Source organism: Macaca thibetana, chromosome 8 (genome assembly GCF_024542745.1).
Source record: "Macaca thibetana thibetana isolate TM-01 chromosome 8, ASM2454274v1, whole genome shotgun sequence".
Taxonomy (NCBI): Eukaryota; Metazoa; Chordata; class Mammalia; order Primates; family Cercopithecidae; genus Macaca; species Macaca thibetana.
Window position 1 is genome coordinate 81,706,519 of NC_065585.1, and position 18,230 is coordinate 81,724,748.

The following is an 18,230-nucleotide window of genomic DNA, read 5'->3' on the forward strand; positions in this document are numbered from 1 at the left end:
TTGTCCCTCTTTGCTTCTGGAAACACTTTGGCACTAGGAAGACATGCTCCTTAAAATATTTTTCTTATTAATATTATTTTTAATTGTAAAATTATAATTGTATACATTTATGGAGTACAATGTGATCTTTTGATACACGTATACAATGTAGAATGACTAAATTCAGTTAACTAACATCTGTCACCTCATTTACTTATTTTTTATAGTGAGACATCTGAAATTTACTCTCATAGCTATTTTGAAATATATCATACACTATTATTGGCTATAGTCACCCTGCTGTGCCACAGATCTCAAAAACTTATTCCTCACCCCTGTAATGCTAGCACTTTGGGAGGCCGAGGCAGGCGGATATCTTGAGTTTCGAACTCCTGTTCGAAACCAGTCTGGGCAACATGGCGAAACCCCATTTCTAGTAAAAATAGAAAAATTAGCCAGATGTGGTGGCAAATAACCTGTAGTCCCAGCTACCTGGAAGACTGAGGTGGGAGAATTGCTTGAATCTGGGAGGCGGAGGTTGCAGTGAGTTGAGATCATGCCACTGCACTCCAGCCTGGATGAGGAAGCAAGACTCTCTCTCTACATAAATAAATAAATAAACAAACAAACAAACCAAAAACCAAGAAACAACAACAATGAAAGACTTATTTATCTTGCCTAATTGAAATTTTGCTCCTTTTGACCAGTAACTCCCCATTTCCTTTCTTGCTTTCCCTCCCCACCCCTAGTAACCACCATTCTATTCTCTACTTTTATGAATTTGATTTCTTTCGGATTCAATGTATAAGTGAGACCATGCAGTATTTGTCTTTGTGTGCCTCGCTTACTTCGTTTAGCATCATTTCCTTCAGCTTCATTCATGTTGTCATAAATGACAGAATTTCCTTCGTGTTAGAGGCTGAATAGTATTCCATTTGTGTATATATACCATATTTTCTGTATCCATTCATTGATGAACATTTAGTTTGAGTCCATATCATGGCTATTGTGAATAATGCTGCAGTAAACATGAGAGTGCAGCTATCTTTTCAACATACGTATTTCAATTCTTTTGACTACTTATCAAGAAGCAGAATTGCTGGGTTATATGGTGGTTCTATTTTTAGTCTTTTGAGGCACCTCCATACTATTTTCCATTATGGCTGTACTAATGTGCAGTCCTACCAACAGTGCAAAGGGGTCCCATTTCTCTACATTCTTACCAACACCACAATAAACTCACACATTTACAGTCAACTGATTTTTGACAAAGGTGCCAAGAGCATACAATGGGGAAAGGGCAGTCTCTTCAAAAAATGGTGCTGGGAAAATCAGATATCCACATTCAGAAGAATAAAATTGGATATCCATCTCATATCATATTAAAAAAAAAAATCTCAAAATTGATTGAAGACTTAAATAGTAGACCTGAAACTGTAAAACTACTAAAAGAATATATAGGGGGAAGCTTCACAACAATGCTCCGGGCAATAATATTTTAGATAGGATCCCAAAAGCATAGGCAACAAAAGCAAAAATAGACAAATGGGATTTCATTAAACTAAACCGCTTCAGCACAGTAAAGAAAACAATTAACAAAATGAAAAGATAACTCAAGGAGTGGAAGAAAATATCTACAAACCATATGATATAGTTTGGATATTTGTCCCTTCCGAATCTCATGTTGAAATGTCATCCCCAGTGTTGGAGGTGGGAGATAGTGGTGTTTGTGTCATGAGGATGGATCCCTTGTAAATGGCTTGATGCCCTCGCTACAGAAATAAGTGAGTTCTCACTCTATTAGTTCACATGGGAGCTGATTGTTTAAAACAGCATGGTGTCTCCCTTACTTCCACTCTTGCTATGTGACGTGCCTGCTCCCGCTTTGCCTTCCATCGTGAGTAAAAGCTTCCTGAGTCCTTTCCAAAAGTTGAGCAGGTACCGGCACGATGCTGCTTGTACACCCTGCAGAATCATGAGTCAAATAATCGACTGTGTTTTCTTCATAAATTACCCAGCCTTGAGTATTCCTTTATAGCAATGCAAAACCGACTAACACACCATACATCTGATAAGGGATTAACATTCAAAATATATAAGGACCCAAACAGGTCAATAAGAAAATCAATAACCCAATTAAAAAATGAGCAAAGGACCTGCGCAGACATTTCTCAAAAGAAAGCATAAAAAAAGCCAATAGGTTCATGAAAAACTGCTCAAAATCACTAATTATTAGGGAAATGCAAATTAAAATCACAATGAGATATCATCTCACACTGTTAGAATGGAAGACACACTCTTTTTATTCTCTTCTGATCTCACTAACTGCTAGATTTAGTCTTAGTTGGTTTACCAAGTAGGAAATTTCATCCAGTTTGAGGTGGTAGGGTCATAATGCAGGTAGTTTTTAAGACATCTTTCAAGTTATTACTGAAAGTCAAATGGACCAACCAGCATAGTGAAAGGACAAAATATGCATGAAAATCATTCTCAAGAAAACTGGATGACAGAAAATCTTCCCAAATCACAGAATTCAGGCATATCAGGCAAACGCCTACCAGCAACAGGACTGGTGAGGGATCAGCAGTTGTGTAGTGCAAGTGATAGAACAATGAAAAGCAACCAGGCGCGGTGACTCACGCCTGTAATCCCAGCAATTTGGGATACCTAGGCAGGTGGATCACTTGAGATCAGGAGTTCGAGACCAGCCTGTCCAACATGGTAAAACCCCCGTCTCTACTAAAAATACAAAAATTAGTTGGATGTGGTGGTAAGTGCCTGTAATCCCAGCTACTGGGAGGCTGAGGCACGAGAATCACTTGAACCCAGGAGGTGGAGGTTTCAGTGAGCCGAGATCGCACCACTGCACTCCAGCCTAGGTGACAGAGTGAGACTCCCTGCCGCAAAAAAAAAAAAAAAAAAAAAAAAAAAAAAAAAAGAGAGAGAGAGAGAGAAAGAAAAATGAAACACAAACCTAACAAGCCCTACAAGTTGTAAAATTGGAATATCACTAAAACCAATGAAACAAACCCACACATATTCCCAAACATAGAAGAGCCACCCTGAGTGGAACCCAAGTACATGGATATGAGAACAACTAGTGAATAGAAGTCCTCACATGGTCCCAAGTTGCAAGTGAGTACAGAAAACTGTGTGCAACTGGGGAGAATCATAGAAATCACACTGAACTGAACAGGAGCCCTGAGGCAAAGAGAGATAAGGTTCAGGGAGTGGCTGCTGGGTGGGAGAGGAAGTCAGGGAAAGTGGACTCCAGAAGGTGCTATCAAAACTGAGTGCAAACAGTGTCACAGGCAGAAAACCTTCCTGAACCATCCTCATTCTTCCATTTTTATTTTTTAAAAATTCTACCACCTTGTTGGAGAAATTACAGCAGTTTTCTTGTGGAATGCTTCCCGACTCTGATTTTGTTTGCTCTCTCATAGTTTCATTTTACTTTTCCTCTGCTAACTACATTTTCTGTAAACCAGAAGTTAGCTCTCCATGTTGGATTGGAAGCAGGTTTGATTCTTTGGCAGAAATACTATGTATTAGTGCTGGATGAGTATAGCATCCTGCATCACATCAGAAGGGACCTAAGGTATGATTTCCCACTTTGAATGGTGGGAAGACTGATCAGTACTTCCGGGGTGACAGCTTGATTTTTCCACCGTGAAGATCTGGTCTTAGTCTGTTCGACATGCTATAACAAAATACCACAGAGACTGAGTGATTTATAAAGAAATTTATTTCTCATAGTTCTGGAGGCTGGAAAGTCCAAGATGAGAGTCCTGGCAGGTCCAGTGTCTGGTGAGGGCCTTATTACTGCATTGTCACATGTCAGAAACGCATAAGGGCAAAAAAGGACTGGGTGAAGCCTCTTTGATAAAGGCCTTGATCCCGTTCACCAGGGCTTTACCCTAATGATATAATCACTTCCTAAAGGCCCCACCCTTTAATACAGTCACATGGGTGATTAGGTTTTAACACTTGAATTTTGAGGGATAGTCACAACATAACAGACCTCTGTCAACTAACTCATTTGACTGGTGACCATGAGATTCTGGTGACCACAGAATCCAGTCACTTCTACACACTCTTGCCACCACACATGTTGCGGAAGCCACCACAAACTCTCACCGGAAGTATTGCCACAGTCTACTCACCTGTTGCCCGATTTTCTTTCCTTTCTTCTTTTCTCCCTGCATTCCCTGGGCAGCTGCGTCACCCTCAACAGGTTAGGTGGCCATTTCTTTGGCAGATGGAAAAACAAACAAACAAACAAACAAACAAAATACCTGTCTGGGGCCGCAGCCACGTGCAGAGTGAGTCTGTGATCTGTTGCCTGTTGCCTGTTCCTGTGATTGCTCCCCAATAATCTCTTCTCAATAAAGGAGTCAGGGAGATCCTTCAAAAACCCGGGTCCCATCATGTTACTCCTCTGTGCCAAACTCTCCAACAGATTCCTAACTCACTCACAGTAACAGTGGACTGCATGGCCTCTGAGGCCTCAGTGATCTGGCCCCTGCTGCCACTTTCAGCTCATCTCCGGCCACCTTGCCCTTCCTCACTCCATGCCCACGTCCTGGCCTTCCTTCCAGTCTTTACTTAAACGTCACTTTCCCAGTGAGGCCTTTCCCGACCACCCTCCTGCAACAACTCTTATCTTGGCCCTATGGCTCCCTTCCTCTGCTTTATTTGTCTCCGCTGCACATAAAATGATCTGAAGTAGTTTTATTTACTTGCTCACATAATTATTTTCTGCCACTTTACCTAGAATGTAATTTACATGAAGACTGGGACTTTATTTTGTCCCCCATCACTGCCTGTGATGAAGAACTCTGCATTCAATGCCAGAGAAACTCCTGACCTGGCTGAATGTGAGTGGACAATCAGGTTTGTGGATTCTGCACTTGAGGGGTGAATTACAGCATATATAATGGAAATTTTGACTACACTTAGCTTTTGCTTTATGCACTCATTTTACAACTTAACCCTCTAACTAATATTTGACACCATTATAGATGACAGTGTCCATATGGCCTCTTTCATAAAATAGATGACAAGAACTTAGAGACACAAGGAGGTATAAAGCCTCTGACTACAAACAGCAAATGAATGCTGATGTCAATGGCCCTAAACATGAAATATACTGGAAAAAATGTACTGGGCTCATAGTCTCAATTTTAATTCAACCCAAATAACATGAGGCTTTCTTGCTTCCAACTCAAACCTCATGTCAACCCAGTACCATACACAGAATAACCCATAAATCTGACTCCAAAAATCCCTAAGGAGTAATACAAGTCTTTTGTTGCAGTTTTCATTTTTATGAGATTCTGGAGGAGGGGGCTATTGCATTGTCAAAAATACGCTAAGATTTTGTAACACACTCACCAACCATTGTTCCTCCTCCTCCTCTTTTTTATTTATTTTTTTTAAGAAAAGAGCTCATTTACTTGGTAAATTGAAAACTAATAATAGCCTTAATTAAGCACTTTACTTCTCCCACTATAGAGCAAAGTAAGAACAAATGAAAGCATGTCAATCCTAATGTTAAGTGAATTATCTAGAATGATATAATTTACAGCTAGTGGATCTGAACACTGACTCTGGAAACCCAGGCTCTTCTCACTCCATTACTCCTCACTACTACCAAGGTGACCCTCAAGTGAATCATGAGTTCCAAATCCTCTTAATTTGTTTTTCTTTATCACTTTTATTTAGGTGCCTTGTGTATTATTGACCTTTTCGCCTTTTAATTAAAACAAACCCCCCCAATTTTTTTTTTCTGTTCACCTCTTCATTCTTGTTCACTGCCATGGTTTTAAACCCCCCCCCCCAAATTTCTAGTTTTTTGTTTTTTCAGAAGTTAATCCAAATACACTCCCATTATCACCTGCCTGTCCTTATTATCACTTTCCATCTACAATTTACAAATTTCATTTGGAGCTTAGTTTCTAGAAATGTGCCAGAAGCAACTTTTTTTTCCAAAGCTGGGTGGGGTAGGGGGCAGAATATTTTTCTTAATATTTCTTTCAGTAAATAATTTTATTGCCTCCCAAGCTGGTCTTCATAAGAAAGCCTCAGGGAGAACCTCTGCTAAGGCAGTGTGCGAAGGAAATGTGGCGTTGGAGCCCCCCACAGAGTCCCCACTGGGGCACTACCTAGTGGAACTGTGAGAAGATGGCCACCATCCTCCAGACCCCAGAATGGTAGATCCACTGACAGTTTGCACCATGTGCCTGGAAAAGCTGCAGGCACTCCACACCAGCCTGTGAACACAGCAGCAGAGGCTGTACCCTGCAGAGCTACAGAGGAGGAGCTGCCCAAGGCCATGGGAGCCCACCCCTTGCATCAGCATGCCCTGGATGTGAGACATGGAGTCAAAGGAGATCATTTCGGACCTTTAAGATTTGATGACTGCCCCATCACGTTTTGGACTAGCATGGTGCCTGTGACCTCTTTGTTTTGGCCAATTTCTCCCATTTGGAATAGGAACATTTACCCAATACTTGTACCCCCATTGTATCTTGGAAATAACTAACTTGCTTTTGATTTTACAGGCTCATAGGTGGAAGGGACTTACCTTGTCTCAGGTGAGACTTTGGACTTGGACTTTTGTGTTAATGCTGGAATGAGTTAAGACTTTGGGGGACTGTTGGGAAGACATGATTGGTTTTGAAATGTGAAAAGGACAGATATTTTGGAGGGGCCAGGGCAGAATGCTATGGTTTGGCTGTGTCCCTACCTAAATCTCATCTTGAATTTAATCCCCAAGTGTCAAGGGAGGGACCTGATGGGAGGTGATTGGATAATGGGGTTGGTTTCGGCCATGCTGTTCTCATGATAGTGAGGGAGCTCTCATGTGATCTGATGCTTTTAAAAGTGGCAGCTTTCCCCTGCACACTCTGTCTCTCTCCTGCCACCATGTAAGGTGTGCCTTGATTCCCTTTCGCCTTCTGTCATGATTGTAAGTTTTCTGAGGCCTCTGCAGAGATGCAGAACTATGAGTTAATGAAACCTCTTTCCTTTATGAATTACCCAGTTTCAGGTAGAATCTTTTTAGCAGTGTGAAAAAAGACCAATACAGACAGCTTCTAGCAATTTTACATCACTTTTATGTTCAATGGGAATATTTATAACATAGGTCAACCTGGTTATCATGTTAACTAGAAGGTGTGGACCAGTGGTTCTCAGTCTTGAGAGTGCATGAGAATCACCTGCAGAGCTTGTTCACAGACTGTTGGGCCCACCCAAGAGTTTCTGATTCAGTCTGAGGTGAGGCTTGAGAATTTGCGTTTCTAACAAGCTCCCGGGTGATGCTGATGCTGCTGATTTGGGTACCACTCTTTTGAATACTATTATAATTATTCTAATATTTTAAATATTTTTGGCTTTATGGAAGTATAATTGAATAGAAATTTTATGTATCTATGGTGAACAACTTGATGATTTGATATGCATATAAATTCTGAATTGATTGTCCACTCTTGAAGTTTCTTATGTCGCTCTAGCCTTTTTTTCTTCCTACGTCTGTAAACTCCCAACCTACCTTTCCTTCTTCCCCCTTGTGTTTCCCATATCCTCCATCTTCCTTCTACCACAAATCTCTATGACATTGCTGATATAGGTCAGTTTAGCTTTTCTTTGTTTTTAGTTTGGCAACAACCATAGTCACAGCTCAGCACAACAGACACAGAACAGTGTGAACTAAGGTCCTCCATTCCCTCTCAGGAGCCAGCTGAGCAGCGTCTACTGTAGCATTCATCTATACCACAGTGAAGATTCTCATTCCCCTACTGTCTTGCTTCTTAGCCTTGCTTAATTCCCCAACCCTTACCCTGCAGCCATTTTGAATAAACTCTTGTAAAGTACAGAGGACAGACATCTGAAATATCCATTTCTCACCATTAAGCATGCACCAGGATATGCCTCTGCCACGCCCATCTAATTGTGGTTTATTTGCTTAATATTAAAATGCTCTCAGATATACATAAGCCATCTGCTTTTCCTCCAGATTCACTGAGTCCTGGTGCATTAAGCATCTGTAGAGCTATTTCATTTTATGTCATTAAGGATGGGAATGTGCAAATGTAAATACCAATTGGAAAGCTTAAGTAGTTTTTCAAATTTTTCAATCATGCTGTTTACTATATTATTATTCTGGATAAGTCTACTTTAGGTATAATTTCACAGTATCATCAAAGTCCTACTCCAATATTTAGATCCCAAATGAGAAATTTAATGGCCTTAGTTAACACCCCAATGATGTAGGTTTAATTTTACGGTTCACCTATTTTTGCTATTTACTTTGCTGAGCTTGAGCCAAGCTGAAACAACTATAAGAAAACAGAGTCTGATTTTCCGTGAAATAAAATGCTATCTTCCTTGTAAAGGGTAAACCTAGATTTTCCTAAGATGACACCTGAAAGGACTTTCCAGATGGAGATGGAGGAAATGTAGGTTACATTTCTCTTCTCTCAGTTAATGCCTTAGTCAAATTCCCTTCAAGGAGATGTTCCTTCCCTGGAATGTTCCAGTTCAAATGAGGAGCTGAAACTCTGCTTTCAGTAGCCTTTGACACTGCTGGTTAAAGACCATAACATTTAATGAATGAATGAATGAATGAACTTGAATTTTCCAAATAGGTTTTATGAGGAAAGCCTAAAACATCTCCTTCCTTGATCTATGGTGCCCAGCCACTCAATCCTTTTTCCCAGAGATGACCAGTGCAACTGATTTCTTTTACATCCTTCCTGGGACATTCTACACTTAGACAAATCATCATACAATCCCTTCCCCACTTTTCACGAACATGGTGGCATACTGCACCTACTTTTGCATGTGACTTTTCCCCTTACCCTATCTTGGAAATACTCCAGCACACAGATTCCTTCATTCTTTTCTGATAGCTGCATAATGACCCATTGCATGGCAGTACCATAATTTTTGTAACCAGTTTTCCACTGGTAGGCATTGGGGTTGTTTCTAATATTTTCTTACTACCAAAATGCTTGATTAAAGCAGTGAATGACTTTTTTACACATATGTGGGTATATCTGCAGGACAACTTTCTAATAATTTCTGGGTCAAAGGGTATGTGCATCTTTAATGTTAACACATAGTGACAAATCTATACTACTAATATTCCAATTTAAAGTTGTCTCAAAGTAATTAATGCATTTAAAGAGCTTATAAAAGGCTCTGGAATAATGTAAGGGCATTAAACCAGTGACCTGAAGTTAGATAAGATGGTTTATAAGCTATGGGACATGATTCTTTCATTTGTGTTTTTCTTCCTTGCTCTCAACTTGCTTTTACAAGGCAGAAATTATCTCAATGAGAAAAGGTAGTTACTTCTACCCCCTTATCTGTCTCATTCTTTTGCATTTCTCTAAGTCACAAAGTAACATAGGCTGCCTTAGGTAATGCAGCTCAAAGAATAGATAGTTACCAAGACTCTTTTAGCACAGTATTTTTGTCATTTGCATCCTCCCAACCCCAACATCAGGCCCAACCAGAACAAATACCAGAGGCCGAGGACAAGAGTGATTTGTTAGCAAAAAGACTTGAGAGACAAAGGGGCCACGGAAGGCTGAAAAAGAGAGACAGGACATGTGAGAGATTTCTCTAGTGCCAGGAGAAAGGGGGCCATATGGTGCCCCTAGATAATAATGTTGTGGTGGCATTATTTACTCTCCTGGTTGACATACTATTTTTGTAACATGCACAGAGGATGAAGATTAAGACAGTCACTATTATTCTATGGAAACTTAAAGTTTGAGTACATTTTCTTTTTCTCCTAATTTTCCAATTTTCTTAAATGTTGGTAAAATCCTAATACATCAAATACACATTACAATGAAAAAAATACTAAATGAAACTATTTGTAATAAAAGGTTGTGTGGTAGAGTTTACTATGTGTTCAGTATATTCTATTTCCTTTTCTTTTTTGGGCCAGAGCTAGATCCTGTTTTTCTGCTTTCATTGCTGTCTGGTGGGATACTATGATTATGTTCTGGCCTGAGGAATGTGGGCAGAAAGAGGTAATGTGAACCACTTCTAGGCCTGGCCTCTAAAAAATTCCCCATACAATCACTCCTATTTTCACTCTTTTTTCTTCTGTACCTGGAGGCAAACAAAACAAAACAAAACAAAACAAAACAAACAAAACCTTCAGGGTCCTAGGTTTTCACAAAACCAGAACACACAATGAGACTGGGTCCCTGAATCTGCTTGGAGGAGAGCTACTCAAGAAAGCTTGAGTTTTATGCCCTCATTAACCGGATGTTAGTTTTCCTTTAGGACTGGCCTCTGCTGACAGATTGCTCTTATGCACGAAGGCAAGTATAGGATTCAACTTTGTTATGCAGCTTTCCCCAACTAAAAAAAAAAATTCTGCCTTTAACTAGCAGAAGGGATTAGGTAATTCTTTCAGAAAGAATTACCTAGAATTTGCATGCTAGAATATACTTTTGAGTGTATAAACTCTATACTGGTGGCCTCCAGCCCTTGGAACCCATGGGCCACAGGTAGAGTGAATTACGGCTACATGAAAAACTTGACCTATGGCATGGGCGGGGGAAGGGGAGAAAAAGGAAAGTTGAAAGGGTGGGATGGATGAGGGTGAGGGAACACTAACACTTGGAGGGGACTTATCAATATGTCATGTCCTGTATTGTCTGTTTTCCACAGCAACCCAATGGGACAGGTGTCAGCCTCTCTTTATATAAAGGCAAGAGAACTCAGGCTCTGGGAAGTTTCACTGATCCAAAAATATGGAGTAAATGAATAGTAGAACTGGCACTAAAGTAACAGAGAGAGGGGCATCCCCAAGTATAACAAATGTAGAGAGATCAGAGATACAGGAAGGAAAGGTAAAGAAGAAAAGAGAAGTGGCTGGGAGCCGTGGCTCATGCCTATAATCCCAGCACTTTGGGAGGCTGAGGTGGGTGGATCACTTGAGGTCAGGAGTTTGAGACCAGTCTGGCCAACATGGTAAAAGCCCATCTCTACTAAATACAAAAATTAGCTGAATGTGGTGGCGCATGCCTGTAATCCCAGCTACTCAGGAGGTAGGAGGGTCCCTTAAACCCAGGAGATGTAGGTTGTAGAGTGCTGAGGTCGTGCCACTGCACTGCAGCCTGGATGACAAAGCAAGACTCTGTCTAAAAGAAAAAAAAAAAGAAAAGAAGAAGAAGAAAAGAGAAGAAAGGGGAGTGGTGAGGAGAATAACGCTGGGTATGGGCTCAGGGGTCTCAGTGACACCTCGACTCTGGCTACTGACTCCTCTTTTTTCTGAACATATTTGCTCTGTACCAATGCCTGCAACTCAAGGAAATTGCTTGAACTGTTTTTTATTCCCCAGGACACTTTGTCCCTTAAAGACATGTTCAATTAAAGAGCTCTAAAAGGATTGCATTAACTGGAGATATCCAGTCTTCTTTTATTTTTCATCACCAAAATGACTAAGACAGAATCAAGCACCATTAGTGCTGATATTTCAGCTCATGTAAGTCTTCATTAGAGCTCTTTAATGTAATCAATTAAAGAGACATCAGCTTTTCAGTAAAACACTCTGAAAGCAAACTTAATGAAGTCATTTCTACATAATCTGGAAGCAAAAATGTCTTTTGTGATTAAATTTCCTTTTCCAACATATTGACTAATGTCAGGTTATTATGTGTCAGTGAGCTGAACAAGCACATATTTTGCTCTACATTAGTATCTTTGTATTCTCAAAGGATTAAGATGGCAAAAGCTGGGAGGAATGACATTAAATTTAATTTCTGCTCAAGCAGAGGAAGAGTGCAGTACCCTTATTCTTTGCCAACAATTCTGGTTTTTAAAGATACATGCAGTTCCTAGTATTTGCTAGTATTTTATACTAAAGAGGTAGTATTGAGGTGATTAGGCATTCCCACTGCTATTAAAACCTAACACCCTCTCATGGTTTCCTAGTGAATAAAACCTCAACTTCTTGCCTTGACCTACAAGGCTCTGAATAATGCAGCTACCTCCTACCTCCCACCTGTCCAGTCTCAAGCCTCTCTCCTCAACTTACTGGGCTCAACCACAGAGGGCTCCTCTCAGTTTCCTGAACATTGTTCACCTCTTTCCCATCTCGTGGCCTTTGCGCTTACTGTTTTCTCAGATTGGAAGCCATGTCCTAAGGTTCTCTGCATCACTGACTCCTTGTTCTTCAGGTCTCAGCTCAGATGCTGCTTCTTCAGAGAGGTGTTTTCTGGCCACCCTATTGAAGGTAGGGCACCATGATCTCACATCCTTTTCCCCTCTATGACACTGTTCTGTTAATTTTTGTAAAAAATGCTTTCTGGTTCTGTTCATTTTTTTTGTGGTACTATAATGTAAATTTATTTTAATGAATTTGCTTTTGCTCCAAGTTTACAATGAGAAAAGATATAGTTGGTCCCTCAATGTGTAATTAGGACACTTTGAATGGATCGATTGTATCTGTTTGGCATAAGGCAAGCTCCAGTGCCAAGCCCAGAGCCTGGCACATTATAGAAGTTCAATAACTACTCATTGAAGGATTGAATAAATAAAACTGCTGGTACAATAAGATCATGGCTTTTGATGAGTTTGGAGGATCTTAGAGGAAGAGAGAGGTGCTACAACACTGAAAATGGGAAATTCACATGAAAATTTTCAAAAAGCAAAAGAATTAGATTTCACAAATCATAAATTGGTGAATTTAGTGGAAATTCCTGGTAAGATGCTAAGATAATAGTTTATAACATTTTATGAAAACCAATGCCAATCTTTAGGAATCAATATACATTCTCAAAGAGCACTGCAGGTTAAAAAAACCTATGTTTTTCATAAAATTTATATATTAGACTGCACTAGAAAGATTAGGAAGATGTTGAATCTGGGGTTTAGGATGACACTCTATCTAAAGTAATGCATCACCTCAGTTCTTAGGAAGCACATGAGGCCTGACTGATGTGACAATTTGGTGATAATATCTTACTAACTCTTGTGCTGTTCAATGATTTGCAGCATCTGGATAAAAAGATGTTTGCATACTTGCAGATCAAATGAATCTGAGAATAACAAATACGTTTATTTTTAAAATATCAACATTTAAATTGATCTTATCCGATTGAAATGACTTGCTGAATCAAACAAAATTAAGTTTAATAAAAGTCAATATAAGTGCCTGAAATCAAGTCTAAACATTCATTGAGCAGACACAAATGGGGAATTTTTACTTAACAGTTACCTTTGTGTGTGTTGGGGGGAATGATAACCTTATGGCTCCAGGTTAGAACTATTTGATGAGAATGAACAAGGTAATGTGATTGCCAGAAAAGCTAATTTGATTCCTATTTACAAAGCACTCAGAGAATTCATGATGTCATAGGTGTATTTAGGGTTCAATGTCTAATAATGGAAGTAATACTAAATTTCTTAGGGTGTAGAAAGACCAATTCTGCCGAGTAGAACCAACATCTTCCACACAATAAATGTTCAATAATTATATATGTATATATTTTTCTTTTTATTAAAAAATAATTTTTTGAGACAGAGTCTCCCTCTGTTGGAGTGCAGTGGCATGATCTCAGCTCATTGCAAGCTCTGTGATATGGCTTGGCTGTGTCCCCACCCAAATCTCATCTTAGATTGTAGCTCCCATAATTCCCACATGTTTTGGGAGGGACCTGGTAGGAGGTTATAGAATCATGGGAGTGGGTCTTTTGTGTGCTGATCTTGTGATAGTGAATAAGTCTCATGAGATCTGATGACTTTGTAAGGGGTAGTTCCCCTACACAAGCTCTCTTCCCTGCCACCATGTAAGACATGACTTTGCTCCTTTGCCTTCTGTCATGATTATGTCTCCCCAGCCATATGGAACTGTGAGTCCATTAAACCTGGTATTCTTTATAAATTACCCACTCTCAGGTATGTCTTTGTTAGTAGAGTGAGAACAGACTAAAACAGTAAATTGGTACCAGGTAATGGGGCACTGCTGTAAAGATACCCAAAAATGTGGAAGTTACTTTGGAACTGGGTAACAGGCAGAGGTTGGAACAGTTTGGAAGACTCAGAAGAAGAAAGGAAGATGTGGGAAAGTTTGGAACTTCCTAGAGATTTGTTGAATGTCTTTGACCAAAATGCTGATAGTGCTATGGATGATAAAATCCAGGCTGAAGCGGTCTCAGATGGAGATGAGGAACTTGTTGGGAACTGGAATAAAGGTCATTCTTTACTCCAGTAAAGAGACTGGTGGCATTTTGCCCCTGCCCTAGAGATCTGTGGAACATTGAACTTGAAAGAGATGATTTAGCAACTCTAGAGGAAGAAATTTCTAAGCAATGAAGCATTCAAGAGGAAGCAGAACATAAAAGTTTGGAAAATTTGCTTCCCAATGATGTGATAGAAAAGAAAACTCCATTTTCTGGGAAGAAATTGAAGCTGTCTGCAGAAATTTGCATAAGTACCAAGGAGCTGAATTGTTAATCACCAAGACAATGAGGAAGATGCCTCCAGGGCATGTCAGAGATCTTCATAGCAGCCCCTGCCATCACAGGCCCAGAGGCCTAGGAGGAACAAACGGTTTCCTGGGCTGGGCCCCAGGCCCCCCTGCTGTGTGCAGCCAAGGGACTTGGCACCTTGCCTACCAGCAGCTCCAGCCTTGGCTAAAAGGGGACAGGGTACAGCTCAGGCTGTGGCTTCAGAGGGTGCAAGTCCCAAGCCTTGGCAGCTTCCACATGGTATTGAGCCTGTGGGTGCATAGAAGTCAAGAACTGAGGTTTGGGAACCCCCATCTAGCTTTCAGAGATCCTCTGAAACACCTGGATGTCCAGGCAGAAGTGTGCTGCAGGGGCAGAGCCCACATGGAGACTCTCTGCTAGGGCAGAGGAGAAGAAAAATGTGGGGTTGCAGCCCCCACACAGGGTCCCCACTGAGGCACTGCCTAGTGGATCTGCGAGAAGAGGGCCACCATCCTCCAGACCCCAGAATGGCAGACCCACTGACAGATTGCACAGTGCATCTGGAAAAGCCACAGACACTCATTGCCAGCCTATGAAAGCAGCCAGGATGGAGGTTTTACCCTGCAAAGCCACAGAAGTGGAGCTGCCCAAGGCTGTGGGAGCCCACTTCTTGCATCAATATGACCGGAACGTGAGACATGGTTAGTCAAAGGAGATCATTTTGGAAATTTAAGGTTTAATGACTGCCCCATTGGATTCTAGACTTGCAGAGGGCCTATAGCCCTTTGGTTTTTGCCAATTTCTCCAATTTGGAACAGGAGTATTTACCCAATGCCTGTACTCCCATTGTATCTAGAAAGTAACTAACTTGCTTTTGATTTTTACAGGTTCATAGGTGGAAGGGACTTGAGTTGTCTCATATGAGACTTTGGAGTTGGGATTTTGTGTTAATGCTGGAATGAGTTAAGACTTTGGGGGACTGTTGGGAAGGCATGACTGTGTTTTGAAATGTGAGGACATGAGATTTTGGAGGCGCCAGGGCGGAATGATACGATTTGGCTGTGTCGCCCACCCAAGTCTCATCTTGAATTGTAGCTCTCATAATTCCCATGTGTTATAGGAAGGACCCAGTGGGAGGTTATTGAATCATGGGGGGAGGTTTTTCATGTGCTGTGCTCCTGATAGTGAATAAGTCTCATGATATCTGATGGTTTCATAAGGGGGAGTTCTCCTGGACATGCTCTCTTCCCAGCTGCTATGTAAGACGTGACTTTGCTCTTCCTTTGCCTTCTGTCATAATTGTGAGGCCTCCTCAGTCATGTGGAACCTTGAGTGAGTCTGTTAAACCTCTTATTTTTTATAAATTACCCAGTCTCAGGTATGTCTTTATTAGCAGTGTAAAAACAGCCTAATATACTCCACCTCCTGAATTCAAGTGATTCTCATGTCTCAGCCTCCCAAGTAGCTGTGATTCTCCCAAGAATCAAGTGATTCTCATGCCTCAGCCTCCCAAGTAGAATTGCAGGTATGCACCACCACACCCAGCTGATTTTTTTTTTTTTTTTTTTGTATTTTTAGTAGAGATGGGGTTTTGTCATGTTAGCCGGGCTAATCTTAAACTCCTGAACTCAAGTGATTCAGCCACCTCGGCCTCCCAAAGAGCTGGGATTACAGGCATGAACTACCACACCCAGTCAATAATTACATATTGAGTGCACTTTTAGTAGGATGTAATTGAACTTAGGTCTTAAAAAATGTGAAATATATCTAGCATTCAAGATGATATAAGCATTATACATGAAGAGCTCCCAAATCATATAAGCATGAAAAAGCAAGGGCAATGTTTGGACAAGAGCAAGAAAGAAACACATTGTGTGTAATAGACAAGGCTAATAATCTATGTTGAGTCAGATAATGGATGAGTTTATATATCAAGGTGAGAAATTTGGATCTGAATCTTTCTTCTATTTCAAGATTTTAAACAGGGTGATAAAACAAGGCTCACATTTCTTACTTTAGAAATATAATACTGAAAAGCAGAGTTTTGGGGGATGGGGGAGGGTCTAAGCTTCATGAAGAGACTAATAAAGAGTGCCATAATAAATGTAGTGGTAGTGGGATTGCAGATGCAAAGAGATGATTAACTTATTCTGACACAGGCAAAACATGAAAGAGAAGAAAAATAATATATACTAGTCTGTAGTTTAAATCATAGTTATGATTAGATTATAGGAACATCTAATATGTGTCATGCCTGATGTCATTCACTTCGGTAGGGAGGGCACCATGTTTGAGAGGCTGAATAAGACACCTGAAGCCAGTGAATGAGACACAGAGTTTATTGAGGGGACTTACATATGGGGCAGTCCAGTGATAGTGGGCTGGAGAAGAGGACTACAACCAGTTGTAAAAAGCATGCAGTTTATATGACATTTTCACTTATCACCCTTCTGCTAGCAACCTCCACTTGGCAACCTTCATTTAACCCAAAACAAAGGGCCTCAATCTCCTGCATGGACTGCCTTCCACAGGATGGACTAGGGGCTCAGATGTTCCTCATACATAAGAGACTAATCTCTGCATTGGCCACTCCTGGATTCTTTAGCACAGGTCTCCAAACACACATTCTTCTTAAGCCTTAGGGTCATTCTTAGGGTACGCTTAAGTTAAGTTTTTGCTATGAAATGTATCTGCCGTACAATATTGAGAGGTGACAGCGTGCTAGCAGCCCTCTCTTGCTCTTGGCACCACTCTGGCCGTGCTCCAGCCCTTCAGTCTGCTGTTGGGCTATGAGGGCCCCTCTCTGGGGCTGGCCAAGGTCAGAGCCGGCTCTCTCTGCTTGCAGGGAAGTGTGAAGAGAGAGGCGCAGGTGGGAGGCGGGGCTGCATGGCACTCACCGGCCGGTGACTGTTCCAGGTGAGCGGGGGCTTGGCAAGCCCCACACTTGGCGCAGCCGGCTGGAGACTGCTGGGCTTGATTGGAGGCTGAATCCCGTGCGGGGACCGCCATTCCCGCTTCACGGGATCATTAGCCACGATAGCAGGTCTCCGTCTCTCTCTCGCTTCCCCTCTTTTCCTCTTGATTGTCTGGGACGAGCTCCCTCTGGGCTGCCAGACTGCCTGGGCTAGGTGCTGCAAAGTCCCGCCAGGCCTGCCAGTGACAGGTGAAATCAGCTGGGCTTCTGGGATGGGTGGGGACTTGGAGAACTTTTCTGTCTAGCCAAAGGATTGTAAATGCACCAATCAGCACTCTGTGTATAGCTAATCTGGTGGGGACTTGGACAACTTTTCTGTCTTAGCTAAAGGACTGTAAATGCACCTATCAGCACTCTGTCAAAACGGACCAATAAGCTCTCTGTAAAATGGACCAAACAACTCTCTGTAAAATGGACCAATCAACTCTCTATAAAATAGACTAATCAGCAGGATGTGAGTGGGGCCAGATAAGGGAATAAAAGCGGTCCACCTGAGCTAGCAGCTACAATCTGCTGGGTCCCCTTCCACACTATGGAAGCTTTGTTCTTTTGGTCTTTGGAATAAATCTTGCTGCTGCTCACTCTTTGGATCTCTGCTACCTTTATGAGCTTAACACTCACCACGAAGGTCTGCAGCTTCACTCTTGAAGCCAGCGAGACTACAAACCCACTGGGAGGGATGCACAACTGCAGATAGGAGGAACGAACTACTCCGGACGCGCCACCTTTATGAACTGTAACACTCACCGCGAAGGTCTGCAGCTTCACTCCTGAAGCCAGTGAGCCCACGAACCCACCGGGAGGAACGAACAACTCCA

The 18,230-nt window shown here is 41.4% G+C and overlaps 1 protein-coding gene across 1 annotated transcript in view; it reads right to left on the minus strand.

Moving 5' to 3' along the window:
• Window positions 1-1,518: 1,518 nt before the first annotated feature.
• NKAIN3 (sodium/potassium transporting ATPase interacting 3) overlaps window positions 1,519-18,230 on the minus strand; it is a 1,223,038-nt gene continuing 1,206,326 nt past the window's right edge. The window contains exons 6-7 of the transcript XR_007728326.1: window positions 12,123-13,046; window positions 1,519-1,944 (exon numbers count right to left, since the gene is read on the minus strand). The gene's annotated coding sequence lies outside the window, so the exon portion shown is untranslated. The remainder of the gene's footprint in view (window positions 1,945-12,122; window positions 13,047-18,230) is intronic.